Source organism: Gorilla gorilla, chromosome 13 (genome assembly GCF_029281585.2).
Source record: "Gorilla gorilla gorilla isolate KB3781 chromosome 13, NHGRI_mGorGor1-v2.1_pri, whole genome shotgun sequence".
NCBI classification, from domain to species: domain Eukaryota; kingdom Metazoa; phylum Chordata; class Mammalia; order Primates; family Hominidae; genus Gorilla; species Gorilla gorilla.
This window is the reverse complement of record NC_073237.2, coordinates 51,434,804-51,460,999: the sequence shown is the minus strand read 5'-3', so window position 1 is coordinate 51,460,999 and position 26,196 is coordinate 51,434,804. Positions and strand designations below refer to the sequence as shown.

Sequence of the window (26,196 nt, the reverse complement as noted above, 5' to 3'; positions counted from 1 at the left end):
ATGGTATTTCTAGTTCTAGATCCCTGAGGAATCGCCACACTGACTTCCACAAGGGTTGAACTAGTTTACAGTCCCACCAACAGTGTAAAAGCATTCCTATTTCTCCACATCCTCTCCAGCACCTGTTGTTTCCTGACTTTTTAATGATTGCCATTCTAACTGGTGTGAGACGGTATCTCATTGTGGTTTTGATTTGCAATTCTCTGATGGCCAGTGATATATACCCAAAGGACTATAAATCATGCTGCTATAAAGACACATGCACACGTATGTTTATTGCAGCACTATTCACAATAGCGAGGACTTGGAACCAACCCAAATATCCAACAATGATAGACTGGATTAAGAAAATGTGGCACATATACACTGTGGAATACTATGCAGCCATAAAAAATGATGAGTTCATGTCCTTTGTAGGGACATGGATGAAATTGGAAATCATCATTCTCAGTAAACTATCGCAAGAACAAAAAACCAAACACCGCATATTCTCACTCATAGGTGGGAATTGAACAATGAGAACACATGGACACAGGACGGGGAACATCACACTCTGGGGACTGTTGTGGGGTGGGGAGAGGGGGGGTAGATAGCTTTAGGAGATTTACCTAATGCTAAATGATGAGTTACTGGGTGCAGCACACCAGCATGGCACATGTATACATATGTAACTAACCTGCACATTGTGCACATGTACCCTAAAACTTAAAGTATAATAATAATAAAATTAAAAAAAAAAAAAGGATGTCTGCCCCTTCAATGTTTACCATGACAATGAGGAAGAAGAGAAAATCCATGTTGAGCCTAATGTCTTCTCTGCAGGAGTAAATCTCAAGCATACTTCCTGTTTCTAGATGTCTGTAGATTTCCATAGAAAAATAAATTGACTTGCTGAGCCAGCCAAGGATACATGTTCTCAGGGACCTCAGACAACAATCTTCTTCTGATCTCTTTTCCCAAAGTGTCAGCTTTGGGACACTTCGAGAGTTCTGAGCTTTTCAGCAACATCGATAACACCATTGTAGGACCTAACATTATAGGACCATAATATTGGCCCACCATAACACTGTAAGACCTTGAAACAAAAGACTTATCTCTTTATTCATTTTTTTAAAAAAAGAAGTGTTGAATGAATGCATTATGAAGTGAAATCTACACATAAGGCCATGTTATTAATGAAATAATTCTTATCAAATTATTTGGCAGGTATTTTGTTAGATTCCAAAACAGTGAAACTTCTGCCTGGAGTTCAGTGAAGCATATCAAGATATGACCCATAAGAAATCAGTAAACCTCTGTAAATTAGATAAGAATTGTTTATTTTGTCCCATTTACTGGCAAGATGATGATTTAGGGCTCTAGTTTTCACAATGTCAATAGCATTCATGGAAGAAGAAGAGGTTTATTTTAGGACTGCAGGCAGCATTATTTTATTCCAATGTATACTGATGTAGAAAGTCCTAAATCACAATGGTAAGTAAAGCTTTGTTTCTTCACAAAAGTTAGGAACAATAAGATCTGCTAAACTCTTATGGTGCTTCATCATGCATAAAGTATAAAAAGTTTCATCCCAGCAAAATTTTACTTGGCAAAGAAACTACACCAATTGAAGACCTTTAAATAGTCCCAAAGAGATGCACAAAAATAGGAATTCTTCCTTAATGGATTAGTGTGCACACAGCAGATGAATACCTGGAGCTGGCTTCACTCAGAGACAAGAATAATTTCTTTCCGTTGTTGTCGATTCTTTTATGACCTCCTTCTAAGTCATAAAAGCAATGTCAATAATCTGAAATTGATGATACTGGTGGACCAAGGCACTGCTTTACATTTTTTTTTTTATTATACTTTAAGTTTTAGGGTACATGTGCACATTGTGCAGGTTAGTTACATATGTATACATGTGCCATTCTGGTGCGCTGCACCCACTAACTCGTCATCTAGCATTAGGTATATCTCCCAATGCTATCCCTCCCCCCTCCCCCCACCCCACAACAGTCCCCAGAGTGTGATATTCCCCTTCCTGTGTCCATGTGATCTCATTGTTCAATTCCCACCTATGAGTGAGAATATGCGGTGTTTGGTTTTTTGTTCTTGCGATAGTTTACTGAGAATGATGGTTTCCAATTTCATCCATGTCCCTACAAAGGACATGAACTCATCATTTTTTATGGCTGCATAGTATTCCATGGTGTATATGTGCCACATTTTCTTAATCCAGTCTATCATTGTTGGACATTTGGGTTGGTTCCAAGTCTTTGCTATTGTGAATAGTGCCGCAATAAACATACGTGTGCATGTGTCTTTATAGCAGCATGATTTATAGTCCTTTGGGTATATACCCAGTAATGGGATGGCTGGGTCAAATGGTATTTCTAGTTCTAGATCCCTGAGGAATTGCCACACTGACTTCCACAATGGTTGAACTAGTTTACAGTCCCACCAACAGTGTAAAAGTGTTCCTATTTCTCCACATCCTCTCCAGCACCTGTTGTTTCCTGACTTTTTAATGATTGCCATTCTAACTGGTGTGAGATGATATCTCATAGTGGTTTTGATTTGCATTTCTCTGACGGCCAGTGATGATGAGCATTTTTTCATGTGTTTTTTGGCTGCATAAATGTCTTCTTTTGAGAAGTGTCTGTTCATGTCCTTCGCCCACTTTTTGATGGGGTTGTTTGTTTTTTTCTTGTAAATTTGTTTGAGTTCATTGTAGATTCTGGATATTAGCCCTTTGTCAGATGAGTAGGTTGCGAAAATTTTCTCCCATGTTGTAGGTTGCCTGTTCACTCTGATGGTAGTTTCTTTTGCTGTGCAGAAGCTCTTTAGTTTAATTAGATCCCATTTGTCAATTTCGGCTTTTGTTGCTATTGCTTTTGGTGTTTTGGACATGAAGTCCTTGCCCATGCCTATGTCCTGAATGGTATTGCCTAGGTTTTCTTCTAGGGTTTTTATGGTTTTAGGTCTAACGTTTAAATCTTTAATCCATCTTCAATTGATTTTTGTATAAGGTGTAAGGAAGGGATCCAGTTTCAGCTTTCTACATATGGCTAGCCAGTTTTCCCAGCACCATTTATTAAATAGGGAATCCTTTCCCCATTGCTTGTTTTTCTCAGGTTTGTCAAAGATCACATAGTTGTAGGTATACGGCGTTATTTCTGAGGGCTCTGTTCTGTTCCATTGATCTATATCTCTGTTTTGGTACCAGTACCATGCTGTTTTGGTTACTGTAGCCTTGTAGTATGGTTTGAAGTCAGGTAGTGTGATGCCTCCAGCTTTGTTCTTTTGGCTTAGGATTGACTTGGCGATGCGGGCTCTTTTTTGGTTCCATATGAACTTTAAAGTAGTTTTTTCCAATTCTGTGAAGAAAGTCATTGGTAGCTTGATGGGGATGACATTGAATCTGTAAATGACCTTGGGCAGTATGGCCATTTTCACGATATTGATTCTTCCTACCCATGAGCATGGAATGTTCTTCCATTTGTTTGTATCCTCTTTTATTTCCTTGAGCAGTGGTTTGTAGTTCTCCTTGAAGAGGCCCTTCACATCCCTTGTAAGTTGGATTCCTAGGTATTTTATTCTCTTTGAAGCAATTGTGAATGGGAGTTCACTCATGATTTGGCTCTCTGTTTGTCTGTTGTTGGTGTATAAGAATGCTTGTGATTTTTGTACATTGAATTTGTATCCTGAGACTTTGCTGAAGTTGCTTATCAGCTTAAGGACATTTTGGGCTGAGACAATGGAGTTTTCTAGATAAACAATCATGTCGTCTGCAAACAGGGACAATTTGACTTCCTCTTTTCCTAATTGAATACCCTTATTTCCTTCTCCTGCCTGATTGCCCTGGCCAGAACTTCCAACACTATGTTGAATAGGAGCGGTGAGAGAGGGCATCCCTGTCTTGTGCCAGTTTTCAAAGGGAATGCTTCCAGTTTTTGCCCATTCAGTATGATATTGGCTGTGGGTTTGTCATAGATAGCTCTTATTATTTTGAAATACGTCCCATCAATACCTAATTTATTGAGAGTTTTTAGCATGAAGGGTTGTTGAATTTTGTCAAAGGCTTTTTCTGCATCTATTGAGATAATCATGTGGTTTTTGTCTTTGGCTCTGTTTATATGCTGGATTACATTTATTGATTTGCGTATATTGAACCAGCCTTGCATCCCAGGGATGAAGCCCACTTGATCATGGTGGATAAGCTTTTTGATGTGCTGCTGGATTCGGTTTGCCAGTATTTTATTGAGGATTTTTGCATCAATGTTCATCAAGGATATTGGTCTAAAATTCTCTTATTTGGTTGTGTCTCTGCCCGGCTTTGGTATCAGAATGATGCTGGCCTCATAAAATGAGTTAGGGAGGATTCCCTCTTTTTCTATTGATTGGAATAGTTTCAGAAGGAATGGTACCAGTTCCTCCTTGTACCTCTGGTAGAATTCGGCTGTGAATCCATCTGGTCCTGGACTCTTTTTGGTTGGTAAACTATTAATTATTGCCACAATTTCAGAGCCTGTTATTGGTCTATTCAGAGATTCAACTTCTTCCTGGTTTAGTCTTGGGAGAGTGTATGTGTTGAGGAATGTATCCATTTCTTCTAGATTTTCTAGTTTATTTGCGTAGAGGTGTTTGTAGTATTCTCTGATGGTAGCTTGTATTTCTGTGGGATCGGTGGTGATATCCCCTTTATCATTTTTTATTGTGTCTATTTGATTCTTCTCTCTTTTTTTCTTTATTAGTCTTGCTAGCGGTCTATCAATTTTGTTGATCCTTTCAAAAAACCAGCTCCTGGATCCATTGATTTTTTGAAGGGTTTTTTGTGTCTCTATTTCCTTCAGTTCTGCTCCGATTTTAGTTATTTCTTGCCTTCTGCTAGCTTTTGAATGTGTTTGCTCTTGCTTTTCTAGTTCTTTTAATTGTGATGTTAGGGTGTCAGTTTTGGATCTTTCTTGCTTTCTCTTGTGGGCATTTAGTGCTATAAATTTCCCTCTACACACTGCTTTGAATGCATCCCAGAGATTCTGGTATGTTGTGTCTTTGTTCTTGTTGGTTTCAAAGAACATCTTTATTTCTGCCTTCATTTCGTTATGTACCCAGTAGTCATTCAGGAGCAGGTTATTCAGTTTCCATGTAGTTGAGCGGCTTTGAGTGAGATTTTTAATCCTGAGTTCTAGTTTGATTGCACTGTGGTCTGAGAGATAGTTTGTTATAATTTCTGTTCTTTTACATTTGCTGAGGAGAGCTTTACTTCCAACTATGTAGTCAATTTTGGAATAGGTGTGGTGTGGTGCTGAAAAAAATGTATATTCTGTTGATTTGGGGTGGAGAGTTCTGTAGATGTCTATTAGGTCCGCTTGGTGCAGAGCTGAGTTCAATTCCTGGGTATCCTTGTTGACTTTCTGTCTCGTTGATCTGTCTAATGGTGACAGTGGGGTGTTAAAGTCTCCCATTATTAATGTGTGGGAGTCTAAGTCTCTTTGTAGGTCACTCAGGACTTGCTTTATGAATCTGGGTGCTCCTGTATTGGGTGCATATATATTTAGGATAGTTAGCTCCTCTTGTTGAATTGATCCCTTTACCATTATGTAATGGCCTTCTTTGTCTCTTTTGATCTCTGTTGGTTTAAAGTCTGTTTTATCAGAGACTAGGATTGCAACCCCTGCCTTTTTTTGTTTTCCATTTGCTTGGTAGATCTTCCTCCATCCTTTTATTTTGAGCCTATGTGTGTCTCTGTACATGAGATGGTTTTCCTGAATACAGCACACTGATGGGTCTTGACTCTTTATCCAACTTGCCAGTCTGTGTCTTTTAATTGGAGAATTTAGTCCATTTACATTTAAAGTTAATATTGTTATGTGTGAATTTGATCCTGTCATTATGATGTTAGCTGGTTATTTTGCTCATTAGTTGATGCAGTTTCTTCCTAGTCTCGATAGTCTTTACATTTTGGCATGATTTTGCAGCGGCTGGTACCCGTTGTTCCTTTCCATGTTTAGCGCTTCCTTCAGGAGCTCTTTTAGGGCAGGCCTGGTGGTGACAAAATCTCTCAGCATTTGCTTGTCTGTAAAGGATTTTATTCCTCCTTCACTTATGAAGCTTAGTTTGGCTGGATATGAAATTCTGGGTTGAAAATTCTTTTCTTTAAGAATGTTGAATATTGGCCCCCACTCTCTTCTGGCTTGTAGGGTTTCTGCCGAGAAATCCGCTGTTAGTCTGATGGGCTTCCCTTTGAGGGTAACCCGACCTTTCTCTCTGGCTGCCCTTAACATTTTTTCCTTCATTTCAACTTTGGTGAATCTGACAATTATGTGTCTTGGAGTTGCTCTTCTCGAGGAATATCTTTGTGGTGTTCTCTGTATTTCCTGAATCTGAATGTTGGCCTGCCTTGCTAGATTGGGGAAGTTCTCCTGGATAATATCCTGCAGAGTGTTTTCCAACTTGGTTCCATTCTCCGCATCACTTTCAGGTACACCAATCAGACGTAGATTTGGTCTTTTCACATAGTCCCATATTTCTTGGAGGCTTTGCTCATTTCTTTTTATTCTTTTTTCTCTAGACTTCCCTTCTCGCTTCATTTCATTCATTTCATCTTCCATAGCTGATACCCTTTCTTCCAGTTGATCGCATCAGCTCCTGAGGCTTCTGCATTCTTCACGTAGTTCTCGAGCCTTGGTTTTCAGCTCCATCAGCTCCTTTAAGCACTTCTCTGTATTGGTTATTCTAGTTATACATTCTTCTAAATTTTTTTCAAAGTTTTCAACTTCTTTGCCTTTGGTTTGAATGTCCTCCCGTAGCTCAGAGTAATTTGATCGTCTGAAGCCTTCTTCTCTCAGCTCGTCAAAATCATTCTCCATCCAGCTTTGTTCCGTTGCTGGTGAGGAACTGCGTTCCTTTGGAGGAGGAGAGGTGCTCTGCGTTTTAGAGTTTCCAGTTTTTCTGTTCTGTTTTTTCCCCATCTTTGTGGTTTTATCTACTTTTGGTCTTTGATGATGGTGATGTACAGATGGGTTTTCGGTGTGGATGTCCTTTCTGTTTGTTAGTTTTCCTTCTAACAGACAGGACCCTCAGCTGCAGGTCTGTTGGAATACCCTGCGGTGTGAGGTGTCAGTGTGCCCCTGCTGGGGGGTGCCTCCCAGTTAGGCTGCTCGGGGGTCAGGGGTCAGGGACCCACTTGAGGAGGCAGTCTGCCCGTTCTCAGATCTCCAGCTGCGTGCTGGGAGAACCACTGCTCTCTTCAAAGCTCAGATGGAAATGCAGAAATCACCCGTCTTCTGCGTCGCTCACGCTGGGAGCTGTAGACCGGAGCTGTTCCTATTCGGCCATCTTCTGCTTTACATTTTTTTCTTGCTCTTAGTTACAGATCATGCCATGACTTCACCAAGTTCTTTCAGTTTTTGGCTTCCTTAGCTAAAGGATTCTCTGAGTAGCATTTGAGATAAAGTTTTAATAGTTCAACAAATTTGAGATTTTTTTCCAACTACATGCATTTCTAATTGAAAATTCTTCTCATAGAAAAATATATGAATCTTTCAAGATATTTTAAATGTGGGAAAATATGAAATACATAAGCAGGCTCATTGTCTTCCTTTTCTCCTTGTCAAGAACCACATAATATGTGAGTAGTGCCTTACAGCAATGCTTTCAGTGACAGAATATGTGAATTTTCTATTTCTCATTTTAACACTTTCGAATTAACTTAGACCAAATACATAAAGACAGATATCCACAAGCCTGATGTCAGGATATGTTTTATTTAACGCCTATAAAGAGAAATCTATTACAGAAATTATAACACCAAAACGATGGTTATAACTATTTAAATTATACAGTAGGATCTCCTGGCTCACTACAGTTTGTTTAGGGTGAAACATTGCTTCCAAAACATTTGATATAAAAGTAATTTATTTAAAAATAATTTTCACTGAAACAAGAAAAATAACAGAAGAAAAAATATATATAATTGAACATGGCTCATGGACCCCTAATTAAGAATCTCTGGTCTAGACCAGGCCATTCTTCCATTATGTGATATTTTCAAATATTTTGAAGCAAAGAGGGTTGAAATTCTCATTTTAACCAATTTTCCCCTCTGTATTCAGGGGCATGGAACACATCTCAATAAACTATGGGGAAAACAATAACCGTTTTATTTCAACCTGGCTTACATTCATATATAGGAAAGTCTTCTGTGCTTTTAACTAAAGCACACTTTAACTAGATCTTTCCAGAACACTTCTGTATACTAATAATTAATAATCATGATAAAGACTATGTGGTTTAGAAAATTTATAAAAGGTTAATGAATTATCCAAAAAAAGCTGAATTATGCATAAGGTATTTTTAGCTTTGAAACCCTTGTGATTTCAAATACTTCTGGTGCTCTGTACCAGCTAATGTCTTACCCAGCCAGTACAGCTTAACCCTTTATCCTCTAATGATTACTTTTGTGAGAAAGTAGCTGGTAAGTACTAAGTACTAACTTATTATTTGATATCCTGTAGCTGAGTGCTCTGCAAAAATGTTGACCATGACAACCAATAAGACATACCTTTTATATGTCTATCTAAAACACACATGTGCATAAGTATTGAATTTAACTATGCTTGCCATAAATCATTCTCATCATTACTAAGTTAAATGCACTGTAATTTTTTTATTAAATGTTAATCTATTACATGTGGTAATGCTGGTCTTGACCTACTAAATTTATTTCATCAACCTATAATACACTACAACTTACAGTTTGGATCACACCAGCCTAAACCCCCTCAAAATGGCTATTTTTTTCTCTGCAAAATTAATGAATTTACTTAGTCAAATGTGTTTCTAGAGTTTATCTTTTGAAAATGAGGGCTACTTATTCTATTTTCTTGAAAATTTACAATTCTCAATTTACAGGAACATTCTACTATCCAGAGCACATTATTCTTTAGATAATCAACCATTATATAATAATAATTATTATTGCTATGTGATTTGTAGATTTATTTCTAATCTTCACTATAAGCCTGAAATGTATAGGTTGTATGATTCCCATTTTGTATTTGAGAAAACTGAGGCTCAAAAAGTTGAAGTATCTTATATGATCCCATTGACAGGGTGTGACTTCAGGTTCCTGGACTCCAATGCCTCCTATGTTCATTGTCCTCACTGCCCCATGGCTAATGTTTTCCGGCATAAACAAGGCAGCCACCATTTTCATGGGTATTCACAAAATAGATCTGCAGACCACAGGTTAAAAAATTAAGATGACTTCTTGTGTATTTCTCTTCATTTGTTTGAGACAATTTTATTGAAAATTGTTAGGTGCATTGATGATAATACATAGATGAAGAACATAAGGATCTTCTCACCAAGAATCTTAAAATCTGCTAAGTAATTTCCATGAAGAAAGGACCAGAAAATTGACCGGGGAACACAGAGAAGGACTGACATGTGCATCAATTAGAATTTTGCAAAAACTTTTTTGACCATGACACATAGAGGGAGGAGTGATATTTGGTCTCAACCATAAAGGATTTCAAAGGATAAAAAAGAGAGGTATGGTTATTTCAGGCTTACCGAAGGAGCTTGATATAAAGTATGGGAAGCAAGAAGCACATTGGGTGTCTAGAGCCCTGAGCAGGCCGCCCAGTGTAGCAAGCAAACAATATAGAGGGAGGATTCAGGAACCAACCACATTCTTGAAGGGACCAAATATCCTACCATTAAAAACTCAGACTGTATTCTCTGTTCTTGTTTTTTTATTTTTTTTAAATGTTTTTTCTTACTTTAAAAATTTAATTTGAAAAAGTAGGTTTGACTCAACTTCTATCAGTCTTCAGTTAGTCAGAAAAAAAAATCAAATACAGCTGAATTCAAATGTTAAATTTTAAATCATTTGACCAAATGGCCATAAAGTCTGGAAACAAAGGTGAATACATATAATGGTATACACACTCACACATAGGTTATTGATATTACATTACAGCACATAATGTGTTGAATGATATTGTATTAAAATGTTTTCCAGACTTTATGGCCATTCAGTATTTTACAGCTCTATTGCATAAACAGTTTCTATCACTTGATAGCAACATATAGCAGCCTAAACAATACACTGTATTCACAGTGGGAAGAATACTCTAGTCTGAAAATTTAAGTAGCATCATCCAAATAATCTTTCAATTTACTATATGCTGACAAAACTTAAGCCTCAAAAAAAAAAAACTTGTCATACCTCAGAGTATCAAACTTGCTGATAAGAATTAGAAAACCAGGTAAAATGTAGCTGTTTTTATCAAAGTATTTTATTTAGTCTATTTTTTTTCACCAGAACCAGTCTATCATCTAGTGACACAGACACAAATTAGAACCAAAGGTAAGTATTTTACAAAACCCCATTCTTAAGCTGTTTATGTTTTTGCTCTAAATATCATGCTTTCCTATAGGTATGTTCAGAGTTAAACACAAGTTCTGGTCTGCCAGCTGTAACTTCATTCCATTTTCATATCAGATTATAAGTGAATAGTGACAATGCTATCAATGGGTATAACTGCCAATGCACTTCAATTTATAAATAATTCACTAACCAGGTAAAAGCTTTAAGAAATTAGGCATTATTTTTCCAATGAAATTAAACGTCATATCCCTACCATCTAACGCAATGCACATAGTGGACAGTCAATAAATATCTGCTGAATAAAAGACTAAATTAAGTCATATAAGCTCCAGCTGTGATAACTCTACCATAATATTCTTTAGAAGTGCAAACAACTATAGGCCTTCCAAATATACTTAAATGGATACAGAAACAGATTAAGATAAAGAGGTTAATTATGTGTGGTTTCATATTTCTTCATTTTAGCAAACCAATGAATAACAGAATGGTAAGGGATGCTCCACCATAAGAACGCTTACTATTGTGAAAATTTACTGGATTTGTAAAGTAAGATTCTCTGTTCTTTTCACCTGAGTTAATCTTTATCTTTGCTGCCCTCCTCTGGAATTCTTATATCACCTGGTCCTCTTTTCCAAAGAATATGTACTTTATACTTCACTTTAGAATAGAACTATAAGAGAGAATTCAAACTTTTTCATTTCTATTTTGCAGTGCTCTTTTTATCGAATTTTATAGCACAGGCTTGGAGGCAGAGAAGTGACAGTGTAATGACTGCAGGTTATTTCTAGGTTTTATCCCAGGACACATTTGTTCTATTTTGTATAACATTTAATGACACTTTCTGAACAACCTATGAAATGGTTTGGTCTTTCAAAATATCTTCTGTAAAACTACTATTTGACTAAGACTGTGAGGCACACTCATGATCAGAGGTATTACACTATTTTTTGTTCCAGAACTGACTTTGTCTAGTCTTGTGTACATACCATGAGTATATTTTACAATAGAAGACCTTTCTAATAAAAATAAGTCAATGCTAATTTGTTAATTCACAAAATTTTTTTTTGAGACAGAATCTTGCTCTGCCACCCAGGTTGGAGTACAGTGACACAATCATAGCTCACAGTAGCCTCAACTCCTGGGCTCAAGCGACTCTGCCACCTCAGCCTCCCAAGTAGTTAGCACTACAAGCACATGCCACCATAACAGGCTAATTATTATTTTTTTATTTTTGATAAAGTAAGGGTCTCACTATGATGCCCATACTGTAACTCATAATTTTTAAACATTCTTATGTACAAAGGCAATTTGTATCAGTGTACAATAAAAAGCACATATAAAATATAATATTTAAACATTAAAAGAAATGTAAAAAGAAATCATGTGAAAGGAAGAGAAATAGAGAGTGGTCTAGCACCAAAAGTATACCAGATATTGTGCCTGTTGATATTTTCACTTTATCTCATTTGTTTTTCCCAGCAAGCCTGCTCAGTCAGCAGGAGTCACCATTGCATAGTGGCTAGAATTAAAACCAATAATAACAGTAATAATAAAAGCCAGAAGCAGTTGCATTTGAATAAACTCCAAAACTTACTTAGCTTTGCTGGGCCTTAATTTTTCACCTACAAGGTAGAGGGAGATAATGTTCAATATGTACCTCATTCAGTGGGTCTGAAGACTAAAATAAGTTTTCTTCTTTTTTAACAATACAATGATTCAACAAAATTTTACTGAGAGCTGTGTTTCAGAATGTTCCAAGCCTTGGGGATTCAGCAGTGACCAAAGTGATCAATGTCCCTACCCTCATGGAGCCAATATTCTAGTGAAGGAAAATAATAAAACAAAAAATCAGTAAATATTATGTCAGATGTGATAAGTGCTATGACAAAAATAAAGCAGAATAGGGACAATGAAGAATGACTGGCAGCTATTGTATATGGAGTGACCAAGGAAGGCATCTTAGGAAAGGTGATATCTGAGCAGAGCACTGAAGGAAGTCATGGAATGAGCCCCATGATTATACAAAGGAGCACTTCTCAGGGAAAGAGAACAAGTGCAAAGCCTTTGTAGTAGGAATGCACTCAGTAAGTACAAGGAATGGGAGATAAGCTAGTATGGTTAGAACAGAGCGAGTGAGGAGAAAAATGATAGGAAATGAGATCAGAGAGGCTGTGAGACATTCAAGCATGTGCAGCCTTGTGGGCTAGGTTAAGAACTTTGCATTCAACTCTCAGTGAAATGCATTGAGAAAAGGAGTAACATAATCTCATTTATGTTTTTATTCTGGATTACACAGCTGCTATACAGGCAATAGACAAAAGGGAAGAGAGCAAAAGCAAAAACTAAGACAAAGTTCCATGTGATGGCAGGGACCAGTGTAGCTGTTATAGAAATGATGAGAACGGGTTGTTGTATTAGTCAGGGTTCTCTAGAGGGACAGAACTAATAGGATATATATGTAAGTTAATAGTTTATTAAGTATTAACTTATATGATCACAAGCTCCCACAATAGGCTGTCTGCAAGCTGAGGATCAAGGAGAGCCAGTTCGAGTCCCAAAACTGAAGAACTCAGAGTTTGATGTTTGAGGACAGGAAGCATCCAGCACAGAAGAAAGATGTAGTCTGGGAGGCTAGGCCATCTCACCTCTTCACGTTTTCCTGCCTGCTTTATATTCGCTAGCAGCTGATTAGATTGTGGCCACCAGATTAAGGGTGGATCTGCTATCCCCAACCCACTGACTCAAATATTAATCTCTTTCGGCAATATCCTCACAGACACACCCAGGATCAATACTTTGTATCCTTCAATCCAATGAAGTTGTCACTCAGTATTAACCTTCGTAAGTCCACCCTTTGTCAACTTGAACCCATACTCATCTCCTGAGATCATACTTAATCTTCAAATAAAGAAAATAATAAGGTCATAGTTATGCCTAACATAATACAACTATCCTTCGTACAGCCAGAAACGCACAAATCCCCAACCCAAATACTATACCATAAAGTTAACAATACTTAAATGCCGATATGAAGTCAGTAAATCTTCAGTCCAATCAAGTTGGCACTCGGTATTAACCATCACAGTTGTATTTTGCGTCTCTTTGAGTGGTAGTGCCATCAGATTTGCTGATCTACTGGAAGTGAAGATGAAAGAAAATTAAGTTTTTTATATCGATTTTTGGTCTAAGTAACCAGAGAATAAAGACGGCATTTACCAATATGAGAAACAATATATGAGTAGGAAGTTTGGAGTGAGAAAAAAAAAACAAGAGTTTGTTTTGGACATATTAAGTTTGATACTATAGTAGAAAGCCTAGTAAGCAGTTGTATGTCCAAGTCTGGATGTTGAGTGAACAATCTTGGCTGCAGGTATAAATTTGGAGGTAAGAGGTAAAAATATGATATTTAAAGCCATGAGACTGGATAAGATTGTTTAGGGCTCAGTGAAAACCCAAGACCATTCCATGAACTAAGCCCCGGAGTATTTCAATATTTAAAAGTTAAGGAAAAGAAGAGGAACCAGAAAAGCAAACAGAAAGAATGGTGAATGAAAATCAAGAGAGGTGCAACTCGGGTGACAAATGAACAATTTTTTTCAAAAAGGATGGGGGCTAGCAATTCAAACCAAATGGTTGTAACAGGTTGATTACATGAGAATTAAAATTGACCTTTGAATTTGACAATGTAGAGATCATGGCCATGTTTACAAGAATAGGTTTTCCTTCTTTCTTTTAAAGGATGGAAGGAGAGGAATAGAGAGAGTGAGTATGGAAACTTTTTCATTGAGATTTTCTCTGAAAGGAAGCAGAAAAAGGGGATAGTAGGTGGAAGAGCAATAGGATGCAAAGTACAAAAAAATATAATTTGCAAAATGACCATAATTATTCTCTTCCCTGTATTCATTTCCCCTTTGCATTGTGACTTTGCCGATCTTCTCATCAAGAGATGGAATCTGAAATGACGGTGCAGCTTGTTTGACCGTCAGAAGGCAGTGAAAGTGATATTGTTCTGAGCTTCATCATGCCTTGCAAACTCTCCACTTTCTCTTGAAATACCTTCCAATCACCATGTTAACAAGCCCAAGCTAGTCTGCTGGATGATGAGAGACATGTGTCTCCATCACCTCAACTCTCCTTTTCACCCCCTCACTCTGTCACTCAAGTACGGACAACCAACCCCCCGAAGCAGAGCCACCTAACCAAATAAAAATTAACCAAGATACATGAGGGAGCCCAGGCAAGAACAAAACAGCCCCACTGAGCCCAACCTAAACTACCAACCAAGAGAATCATGAACTGACAACATAGCTGCTATTTTAAAGACAATGATTTTGGGGGTGCAGCAAAACAAAACTGAAATAGAAAGGCGTTTTTTGTCATTGTTTTGTCATTATGGTTATTTGTTTTAATATGGGAGATAATGTAGCATGTTTGCTGGTGGGCATAATTCAGCAAGAGGAAAAAATAATGATGATCAGAGAGGAGACCATTTTAAAAGCAATATTTTGAGTAGGATAGGAAATGTGAGTTTCAGTCCACTGGTAGGAATTTTGGCCTTATATGGAAGCATAGATAAATAGCATGTGCAAAGAGGAGATGACAGAGTGCCATGTACACTATATGTAAGTGCTCAGTAAACACAAACTAATATGTTTAAATGATATGGCTATCCTTGGAAACATTAATTACAGACCTAAATTTTAAAGTAAGTTTTTCTGGTCTCAAAGCCCTTTCTAAAATAACTGCCAGGGATCTTTTTTTTGCTTTATGTAGAATTCTTTTCTTAATTATCTGCATATATCTAAATCCCATCCATTATTTGAAAATAAGTATCACCTTTCCATGAAATCTTCCTTCATATTCCCATCTTAAAGCAATCTGTCATTCCTAATACAACTAAGGCCCATAATAGTTGTATCTCAGTGTTTTCAAATACACTTACAAATTTCTTACTTGTCTTATAATTATATGGATTAATAGAAACTCCTCATTAATGAATTATATGCTAACTATAATTGATTATAGAATTATGAGTTATCAGAGTCTATATCTTATTTACCTTTTAACCACCTCAAGATCTATCTAAACATAATATGGAATGTATAAATATGAATGAATGAAAATGTTAATGTAATTAAGCATTACATTTAATGTCCTGACATAGACAGTCAAATGGGGGTAAATTTAAAGCTGACATAGTTTAACACATTATTTTAGGTGTATATTTATTATCCACTTTTTAAAATTTTAATATTTATTTGTTTATTTAAGGAGGGAGCCTCGCTCTGGCACCCAGGCTTGAGTGCAATGGTGGAATCTCAGCTGCAACCTCCGCCTCCCGGGTTCAAGCAATTCTCATACCTCAGCTTCCCAAGTGGCTGGGACTATAGGCATGCACCACCATGCCCACCTAATTTTTGTATTGTTTTTTGTAGAGATGGGGTTTTACCATGTTGGCCAGGCTGGTCTTGAACTTTTGGCATCACGTGATCCACCCGCCTCGGCCTCCCAAAGTGCTGGGATTTACAGGCATGAGCCACCATGTCCAGCCTATTGTCCACTTTTAGATATATGAAAAGCCTACTCATTCGTTTATGTACATGTATGGATAGACTAGATATTATAGAATAGTTTCTCAGTAATTTCCTGCAAATAACAATTGCATCTTAATTTCTGAACTGGAGAATATTTAGCAACTATTTTTGTAAGCTTTTGTCCTTTTTAAGAACAGATTGTTGATCCCTTCTCTGATCTCTAACAGTTCATTTAAATTATCTAAATATTGCTGCAGCTGGATGTAGGAAGCTATCTTTATGAACTCCAGCCAATTGCAACATACAAAGAAACACTCAAAAATGCCTAAAATAAACATGCAAAATAGAATATGATGCTTCCTACACAGAAAATTCCTTTTCTCGCTTTTGCAATAAAAATATATTCCAAAGCATTAAATCATTATAGAAATAAATGCCAAATAGTTCTTCTAAAGATCACTAATATTTGCTTAATCATATAAGTTTCCCTAAAAAGAAAAGATATCATGCAACAAAAATGCCTGAATTCAGCTACACAACCAACTGATCTTTAGGAAAAAGTAAAATCCTGTTTCTCTATTATCTATTAGATTGATTAATAAGGATACTACTTGAGGGACAATAGAACTGGCATGTGTAAGCTGTAGAGAGCACCATTGTGCACACCTCCATTGCATAAATTCATCTTCCAAAATAGTTTTAAAATGTAAATGAAACAAGAACAATTGTGAGTTCTCCCAAATAGCTGTGACTATATATCCCTGAAAACTTGAAAAGCCAACTCTCATAGAAGATTATTTGCTGGTTAGTTTTCTGTCTAAAAGTGGGTACCATCCTTTAAAGACATGAAGCATACTCTGTGATAAGAAAGAGGAGAAAAATCTAAGCATGATAAAGCCAAAACTAGAAAATCTGAGTAACAGACTGTTAAGTCAAAGAAGCATTAGCTGCACAATGAGATGAGAGCAGCTCATATAAAGACTAGAGAGCAGGAGAAGGGCCTGAGACAAAAGAATGAAGCGCCCAGAGATGTGAACTTTCCTGTATCTCATAAAATTGTAATGAATTCTTAAGACCAACGGGGGGCTAAATCAACATTTCAGAGTCTCTGGAGCCGCACATACAAGTGGAGTCCATATCCACTCATGAAGTCTTTTCCAAGGGCATCCACCAGGCACTCATGAGAAAGATTGCTGGCAAAGCATAAGACCTGTGTGCCTCCCTCAATGGCACAAGCATGCATGACCTGCCAAAGAGTAAAAGTGGAGCAGGAATATCTACAGAAGCCTATCCATTCTCCAAAAACTCTGTAAATACCAAGAAATGATCAGCTGCCACTAGCAGCAGGCACAGAACCTCCCACGTCCTGATTCCCTTTCAAATACAAAGCAAAAGCCATCTGCCACTGAAGCGGTAAGAACCATGCCCATATCTCAGAGTTGACCTTGGTGTGCCATGAAACAAAAGCCAGCTTCCTCTGGGGCAGAGCAGGGCCCTTCCATCCCTCATCCGAGGCAAAGATAAGCTGCAGCTGAGGAAGTGGCAAAAATCCCACTTGCGCATATAATTCTGCCCTTTTCAAGGCAATGTTCAGCTACTACCCCGGAAGGACAAGAAACTTACTCACACCCGAGATCTCCCACCTATACAAGATAGTTTTGTTGACACTAGGAGGAGGAGCAGGAAATTTGTTTACACTCTCCAAGTGCACTAGGGAACAGGCAGGAAGGTTGAGAAAACCCCACTTCCTGGGCTCATATATATATAAGACCTGCCCAAGTCCGAGGGTGGAGTAGGGGAATGAGAAACCACTCCCATTACCACCAGAGACCTTGCATCAAATAACAAGGAACATAGCTGTGCATTAGGAGAAGGGCAAGAGCATGGACAAAGAACCCTTCTGTGATGCAGGTGAGCAAGGCTTGCTGAAGACTGGGGGTGAAGCAAAAAAATTGAGAAACACACTCTGGAACCTCAAGCCCCACTCTGGGCCAAGATAATAGCAGCCCAACACTAGAGGATATCCACTGACAAAAAGAATGTACTTTGATTTTTATGTCACCGTGTATAAAAACTAACTCAAAATGGACCATACACCTAGGTGGAAGAGCTGAAGCTCTAAAACTTCTAGAAGAAAACGTAAGTAACTTCTAAATTCAATAAGAAGACAAACAAGATATAAGAATAGCAAATAAGCACCTAAAAGATGCTCATTATCTTTAATCATTAGGAAAGTGCAAGTTTTTAAACCACTGTGAGATGCTATCAATGCTATGTACCCATTAGGATTACTAATGTAAAAAGACTGGTCATACCAAATTTTAGACAGAATGCGGGAAAATTTGAAATTTTCATTTATTGTCTGGGGAATGCAAAATGCCACTTTGAAAATATGAATGCACAGCCACTTTGAAAAACAGTTTGACTTTTTTTACAAAGGTAAGCATGCATTTACTATATGGGCTAATAATTCCACTCCTAGTCATAAACCGAAGAGAACTGAAAACATGTTTCTGTACAAGGACCTGTACGTGACTGGTTTTAGCAGTTTGGGCCGTAAATGCTCCAAACTGTAAAAAATCCAAATGTCCTTCAAATGGTGAGTGGATAAACAGATAGTGATTAATCCATAAGTGGAACACTATTCATCAAGAGAAAGGAACAAACTACTGACATATGCAACAAAATGGATGATTCTTGAAGCATTGAACTAAGTAAAAAAAAGCCAAGCAAAAGACATATATTGTATGAGTCCACGATTTGACATTCTAGAAACATCAAAACTGGGGGAATACAAAACAGATCAGTGGTTTCTAGCAGGTACGATGGAGGAAGAGGATTGCCTGAAAGGTGTGTGAAGAAACCTTCTGGGGTGATGAAAATTCCATATCTGGATTGCAGTGGCCATTACACAACTGCAGACATTTTTCAAAACTGGTAAATGACCTTTTTTGGTATGTAAAATATATCACAATAAAAAGAGAGAGAAAATTAAAATCTTCAACATTTAACCCTGTTCAAAACCAGAGTTAAGAACCACTGCATCCTCGTTAGTATAGAGATGAGTTTAAAAAAAAAACTGCAATAGTCAAGCAGAAGTATAGCATTTGTACATGAGTAGAAGTTGTTGACTATCCAGCAGCACCTGGAATTTCTTGGTCACAACTTGACTTCATTGGAGACAGAAAAGGTGCATCCTGATTCCAAAAGGTCTATTTAAGTCAAGGAAACAGGTGTGACTTACCTTACACTACTTTTCTCCAAAAGAATTAATAAAGGAAATTGTCACTACAGGATGTACAATTGCTGAGAAAAACTCAGCAATAAAGGTTAGCAAAAAAATACGGGAGGTTGGTTGATGAGGTCCTTAGAGAGAAATAATAAACAAAGTTCAGAAATGAACTTCCTTAGCTTTGTTCTTTTAGATTATCCTGTTCAAAATAAATCCTACCCAAGCCAATGGGGAAGGGGAGTTCTGTGCTTCCTTGAAGATTTTAGCAAAACTTGTTTATGTTTTCTATTATTGTAAAACCTCTGAAAATGGAACAACTAGTTGGCCCTGAAGAGTAGCTCTTTGCTTTTATTTTCCATTATGAGAAAAAGTATGAAGTAGGTATATAAGCTCTTACCCAGTGTTGGTCACCGCACACAGTAGGGTTTGAGGTACAAAGTGTGGAGAAAGTGTTCTGAATGTTTGCATCACAGTTCTCTAGTGAGCAAGACGTTCCACCTTCTTACCTACAAATACACCGACACATAAGCTGTCTGAGTTCCTGCTGGAGTTGGTTTAAGCAGAACACATTTATCCAGCGATATGATGTGGTTGGATGTGACTGCCAACAATGCTTAGTGGCATAATTTATTATGCATGTCCTTTATTGGGAACTCCTTTTCAGTGGTATTCAATGGACTATAAATATCACTTGCTGTGAAATGCGGATTGTTCTTACAGATGCTTTACCACATCCCAGAGTTAATTTCCAGTTCTCCTTTAGCACACTTCCCAACGTTTTATATCTTTGTTGTATTCTTTTCTTTTGAAATACCATCTTCTTCTCTTGTTGACTTTAAATAAAAAATAACACTCCGAAATCATTAAAGAGGCTCCTTCTAGCTCTAAGGTTCATGAGCATATTAAAATAAAATCTATTGAAATGAATCTCTTCACTGAGCCAGTATCCAAACCAGAAAAAAATATTTAGGAACAATTTTTTCTGAACTAAATAAAAATGAATTTTCAAAAAAAGTGTCCCAAATTCTGAATAAAAAATTAAACTTTGTAATATCATATTAAAAAAATTATTACTGAAGGAGATTTATACATGTCTGATGTTTTATTCAGGCCACTCAAGCTATTTTTGTGATTGTCAAAACCATAAAATGTCTGTTTAATCACAAAATGTCTGTTTGTACTTTCTTTTTCCTCTTTGGGAGGCCCCAATTGTAACATAAAATGAGTTGCAAAAAAGAAAGGAAAACTTACTGTATCAGAATCTGTCTAGAAGTCATTACTAATAAACATAGACTTTTTTTATCAATTTCATCAGATGTTCTAAAATAACTTGCAGGTCTCTGATCACCTCCTTTTTAATAAATAAAATATTAAACAGGACATTTAACTCATCCACATTTGGGAAATGTACTTCACGCTGTGTTCCATTCTCTGAAATCAGATATCCTGGGGTTATTGACAAACTATTCTAACTTTTTTGATTTTTTGTCAGAGCTTGGTTTATAATGTACAACATTAAAAAAAGATTAACTGCTTGACATAGGAATGTAGTTTAAGAAGATTAAGATACATCCATAAAATGGAATATTACAAAGGCATTATAAGGTATTCTATAAATCTATAGTAAAATATATAGATATATGTTCATGACATATTGCAAAGTGAAACAATCAGGTTATAAAATAATGTATATGATAAATTAAATTTGAAAAGAATAAATATGTTGTGTATACATGGAGGCATGGAAATTTAGAGGAAGAAGATTTAAAAGAACAAACACTAAGTAACTGCAGTCATCATTTGGTAGCATTATGGGTGATAGTTTCTGCTTTTACTTATTTATATTTTCTAATTTTTATGATGAACATGAAATACTTGCGTAATCAAAACAAATATCTAAAACACATTATAAACTTTCAAGTCAGATACTTGGACAAAAGAAAATACAGTAATTAGAGAGCAAAATCTAAAATAAATGCAGAAAACCATATATTCAATCTATAAGTGTTATGCATATGCCAACATCAAGATAATGTTTTTCTACATAACTAATGATAAAGCCAAGCATGAGGCATAACAAACACTTAGGTTGGAATAGCTAAGGTACTTTAATGATAAGTCAAGAAGGGGCACATAAGAGTACCCCTTCTTGAGTTTTGTAAGTAGTTGCACAGAAATAGTCACAGAATACTACCTATGAGTTACCTATTCTCTCTTAGTGACTCAGGAAGCTATCTGCTGATTTAAAGTAAGGCACACTCCTACATTAAAATACATACTTATAAAGAAACATGTAATAGAAGCACTAGTGAAGTGCTTCACTATAAGCCAGGCACTATTCTGAATGTTTCACACGTAAAACCCATTTAATCCTCTCAACACTATGATGTCATATTACTATTATCCCCATTTTTCAGATGAGGAAACGGATGCAAATAGGGGTTAAGTAATTTATTAAAATACTTAGGGCTCACCAGTGGCAGAGAAGAATCCAGATCTAGGTAGCCAGGATCTATATTTTTAGCCACTATGTTATACTACTTCTCAAAAGAAAATTAATAGAATATTAACAGAAAATAAAATTCCAATGTATATACTACATATATATGTATATACATATATAGATACATATATATACGTATATACATATATACATGTATATACATATATATACATATATACATATATATACACATGTATATACATATATATATATATTTTTTTTTTTTTGAGACAGGTCTCACTCTTTCGCCCTGACTGGAGTGCAGTGGCCCAATCTGGGCTCACTGCAACCTCCACCTCCCAGGCTCAAGCGATTCTCTGGTCTCAGCCTCCCCAGTAGCTGGGACTACAGGGATGCCCCATTACCACCTGGCTAATTTTTGTGTTTCTAGTACAGATGGGGTTTCACCATGTTGGCCAGGCTGATCTTGAACTCCTGACCTCAAGTGATCCACCCACCTCGGCCTCACAAAGTGCTAGGATTGCAGGCATGAGCCACTGTGCCTGGCCTATTTTTATATATTTTTATATTAGAAACTAGGCCAGCTGCGGTGGCTCATGCCTGTAATCCTAGCACTTTGGGACGCCGAGGCAAGTGGAGCACCTAAGGCGGGAGTTTGAGACCAGCCTGGACAAAATAGTGAAACCGCATCTCCACTAAAAATCCAAAAAGTAGCCAGGCGCGGTGGGGGTCACCTGTAATCCCAGCTACTTGGGAGGCTGAGGCATGAGAATTGCTTGAACCTGGGAGGTGGAGATTTTGGTGAGCTGAGATCCCACCACTGCACTCCAGCCTGGGTGACAGAGTGAGACTCTGTCTCAAAAAAAAAAAAAAGCTATTTTGGTATTTTGGTGGACTTTTTATAATCACAGACTTTTATCAGGCAATCCCATGTGCAAGTTCCTGAAGCTGATGTACTAGTTTTCAGATGTTTGCTTTCTGCCCAGAGTGGGGGGCTTGCATGCTCCAAGTCTAGATAATCTCCAAGGTTTCCATTGTTGCCTACAAAGTCCCTGGGTAATTTCTACTTTCTCTACCCTCTGAGACACTCTCAGCATGCTCTGACTCAATGGAATATTCTTGATACACAGAATAACTAGGGGAGAGAAGAAAATAGTCCCTGCCACATCTCTCCGGAAGAGGCCACTATGAATTTTCTCACCTCATTGACCCGTCCATATTTTCTGGCCTATTTTAATTGAATCCAGATGAGGAAAAATAAGGTCTCACCATGACCCAACAGGTAAAGGAAAGGCATGAACTTGGCTGACACTTTCCCTTGGTGACAGTCTAATTAATCCTACCACATTTCTTTCTCTTTTTTTATTATTTGTTTATTATTTTTGATACAGAGTCTCACTCTGTTGCCGAGGCTGGAGTGCGTGGTGCGATCTCAGCTCACTGCAACCTCCACCTCCCCAGGTTCAAGCAATTCTCGTGCCTCAGCCTCCCAAGTAGCTGGGATTACAGGCATGCACCACCAGGCCTGGCTAATCTTTGTATTTTTAGTACAGATGGGGTTTCACCATGTTAGCCAAGCTGGTCTCAAACTCCTGGCCTCAAGTGATCTGCCCACCTCGGCCTCCCAAAGTGCTGGGATTACAGGCTGAGCCACCGTGTCCTACCCTAATCCTACCACATTTCTACTGGGTTTCATATGTTACAGCTCAAGACCAAGTCTGACTAATGATTAAAATTGTTAGCATGCTAAAGTTTGGTGCTTGTGAAACCCAGACAGCAATACTCAATTAAAAACAGGGCTACTTAAAAGGTTAAACAAAAGCACAGTTGATAAATGTATACGTTCATTTCTCATTAATTATCTTAGCCATTATTTAATGTTTGGGCAAAAAAATACAATTCAACAATATGATGAAATTCAAAGTAAGGTTTTGACCATCTAATTCATAATTTATAACATCCCAGCACCAAATTTTTATAGCATTGTTCAGCTAATGGGTTCAGAGAAATATTCTGTGGTTGTTCTGGGGAAATTAAAGACAATAGTTGAGCTGAAAAACACCTGAGTGGGCTAGGCGTGGTGGCTCATGCCTGTAATCCCAGCACTTTGAGAGGCTGAGGTGAATGGATCACTTGAGGTCAAGAGTTTGAGACCAGCCTGGGCAACATAGTGAAATCCCGTCTCTACTAAAAATACAAAAAAATTAGCCGGGCACGGTGGCAGACGTCCATAACCCCAGTTACTCTGTAGTCTGAGACAGGAGAATCATTTTAACCTGGGATGTTGAGACTGCAGGGAGCCATGATCATGCCACTGCACTCCAGCCTAGGCAACAGAGTGAAACCCTGTCGCAAAATCAATCAATCAGTCAATCAATCAAACAAACAAAAAACACCTGAGTGTCTTTTCCTCTTATCAATCTTAAACTTTCTGGGGATGTGTGAGGTGATTCCATAACTACTATAAACACAGAAGGAAACACTGGGGAAATGTAGCAGCTCAATCACCTTCTCCCTGCTTTCATTTAATGCTGAACTTGCTATAATCAATAATTGATTCTGATTATGCTCCTGTCACTAATTTCAACTGAACTATATATGGGGGAAAAAACGTCTCATAATGACCAGTTCTCCGTAGGTAAAATGCCATATCTCTGAGATAAGAGAGAAAGCATAAGAGCTTTTGTCAGTTTCCCTGGCTCCCTCTGTGTCTTCAATTCCAGCCCCTTTCTCAAGGTCAATATTCAGGGAAGCACTTAGGTTTGGAAGTATCACAGGAAATCTGTATGCAAATGCCTAAGTGATTTGAGTATTTTCCCTCTTCTGCATAAAAGCATTTGAAGTCCTTGAATTATTTGTTAGCCTTTCTCCTAGATGATTGAGCAAATTTGTTGATACAACAGAATACATTTGAAAATCTTGTGGAATAAACACAAAACGGGTCAGCTTTTTAAAAAAGAAATGTGCCTTTTAAAGAACATCTGAAATTTTCTCAATGACAAATATTCTTTGATCTTTGGGGTAGAAGAAATAGTCATTAAAAAGTGAAAGTAGGTTAATCCACATTGCTATCATTCTCACTCTACCGAATCACTCTTATTCAGTCTGGGTAATGATTACAATTATATGATAACCCAAAATTTCCACCTCCAAGCTGTTCATTTGTCCTAAGGCTGTTGCAGAACAACAGAATTGCCTCAGGTGACTATGCTCCTGTGCATGAAATTATTTTCAACAGCCTGAAGCATAACAGAATGTTTTATGTGACAAGTTTAAGAAATGTTACTTATCAGACTGCACAAGGGTCACATTTTACCTCTGCTGTCAGTCTGATCTGTCTGGTTGGATTTTTTTTTAAAAGCTTTCATCATACTTGCTCTGCATCTCAGATACAGTGTCAAACTAACACATAAATGAAGTTGCTCTCTAAAGCCTGGGCACCCTAACTTAGACGTCCTCCATCTCCTTGTGCCTGACATTTTCTAGCTCCCCTTGGATTATTATAAATGTTTGAAGAAATACAGAGACAAATCTTTTCAAAGAACAGGAACTGAATGTTTACAATGACAGGTAACTAATTAAAAATGACTTTTGTATTTTTCAGTTATCCGAAACTAAAAAATACTTTTATATCATACAAAACAGAGATACTTTTGTATTACACAAAACTAAAAAATACTAGTTTGACGTTTGATGACATTCAGAAATTAGGAGCACAATTTGGAAGAATCATTTAAGTATTCTCTAAGCACCAGAATTACATAACACTTGTCTTCAGAAAATGTAAAGTATTTCTCAGCATAAGGCTGTCTAGACCAGAATAACCATGGGGCTAACAGAGGTCAGCCCAGAGATTAGCAGAGGCCCATGGGTGCATGTGCTGTTCCCTTTGTTATATTGTGCAGGCAGGTGATTCACCCTGGGCCTTTCAACAAGTTGCAGTGGAGAAGGTGTCAGGCAAGCATAATTTGAAAGAACTCAGATGAATCTCTTTTGCTTCCAGTTATGATTGGTGTCAACCGAACTCTTTTAAAATCTTATCAATTAATCATCCATTCATTCAAACATGCACCAAGAAAATATCTATGAAGGGAAAAATCTGGTAACCTGGCAGGTTTGTTAGTCACAATTTTCCATTATTGAGTCGGCATGTTGTCAGCTCAGGATAGTTAATACACTTCCAGGCGTCATCTAGAGGAAAGAAAGGCAGGGAAGAGGAAACAAGAAAAAGAAAAGGAAGCAAAAAATACAAAAATATAATGGAGATGAACTAGAATGGAAATTGGCAGCACTGAGTGTATGGCTACCTAGTAAATTTGTGATTCCAAATCTGGAAATTTATAAAACAGATTTACCTGATTTCCTGGATGATTTTCAAATTCAAATCCTGATATGACTTGGTCTCCCTTTTCCCTGTTTCTTCCTCTCTCTTCAGTGCTTTTCATTATTAAGTACATTGTGTAAAGTCCATAGAGATTGTAGAAGTTGTGTGCAACAAATGGTATAGCAGGCTTCAGGTAGAAAGACATGAGGTCATTCTGAGCTTGTGGAAGAATGTGGGCAAAAGAATAAAAACAAGACTATAATA

At 37.3% G+C, this 26,196-nt stretch overlaps 1 long non-coding RNA gene across 1 annotated transcript; it reads right to left on the bottom strand.

Annotated features, from left to right (window-relative positions):
* Positions 1-10,268: 10,268 nt before the first annotated feature.
* LOC129524688 (uncharacterized) lies at positions 10,269-26,146 on the bottom strand. Its single transcript, XR_008668547.2, has 3 exons — positions 25,964-26,146; positions 19,542-19,650; positions 10,269-13,513 (listed from the first exon to the last, which is right to left on the bottom strand). It is a non-coding gene; the product is annotated as an uncharacterized lncRNA (long non-coding RNA).
* Positions 26,147-26,196: the final 50 nt, after the last annotated feature.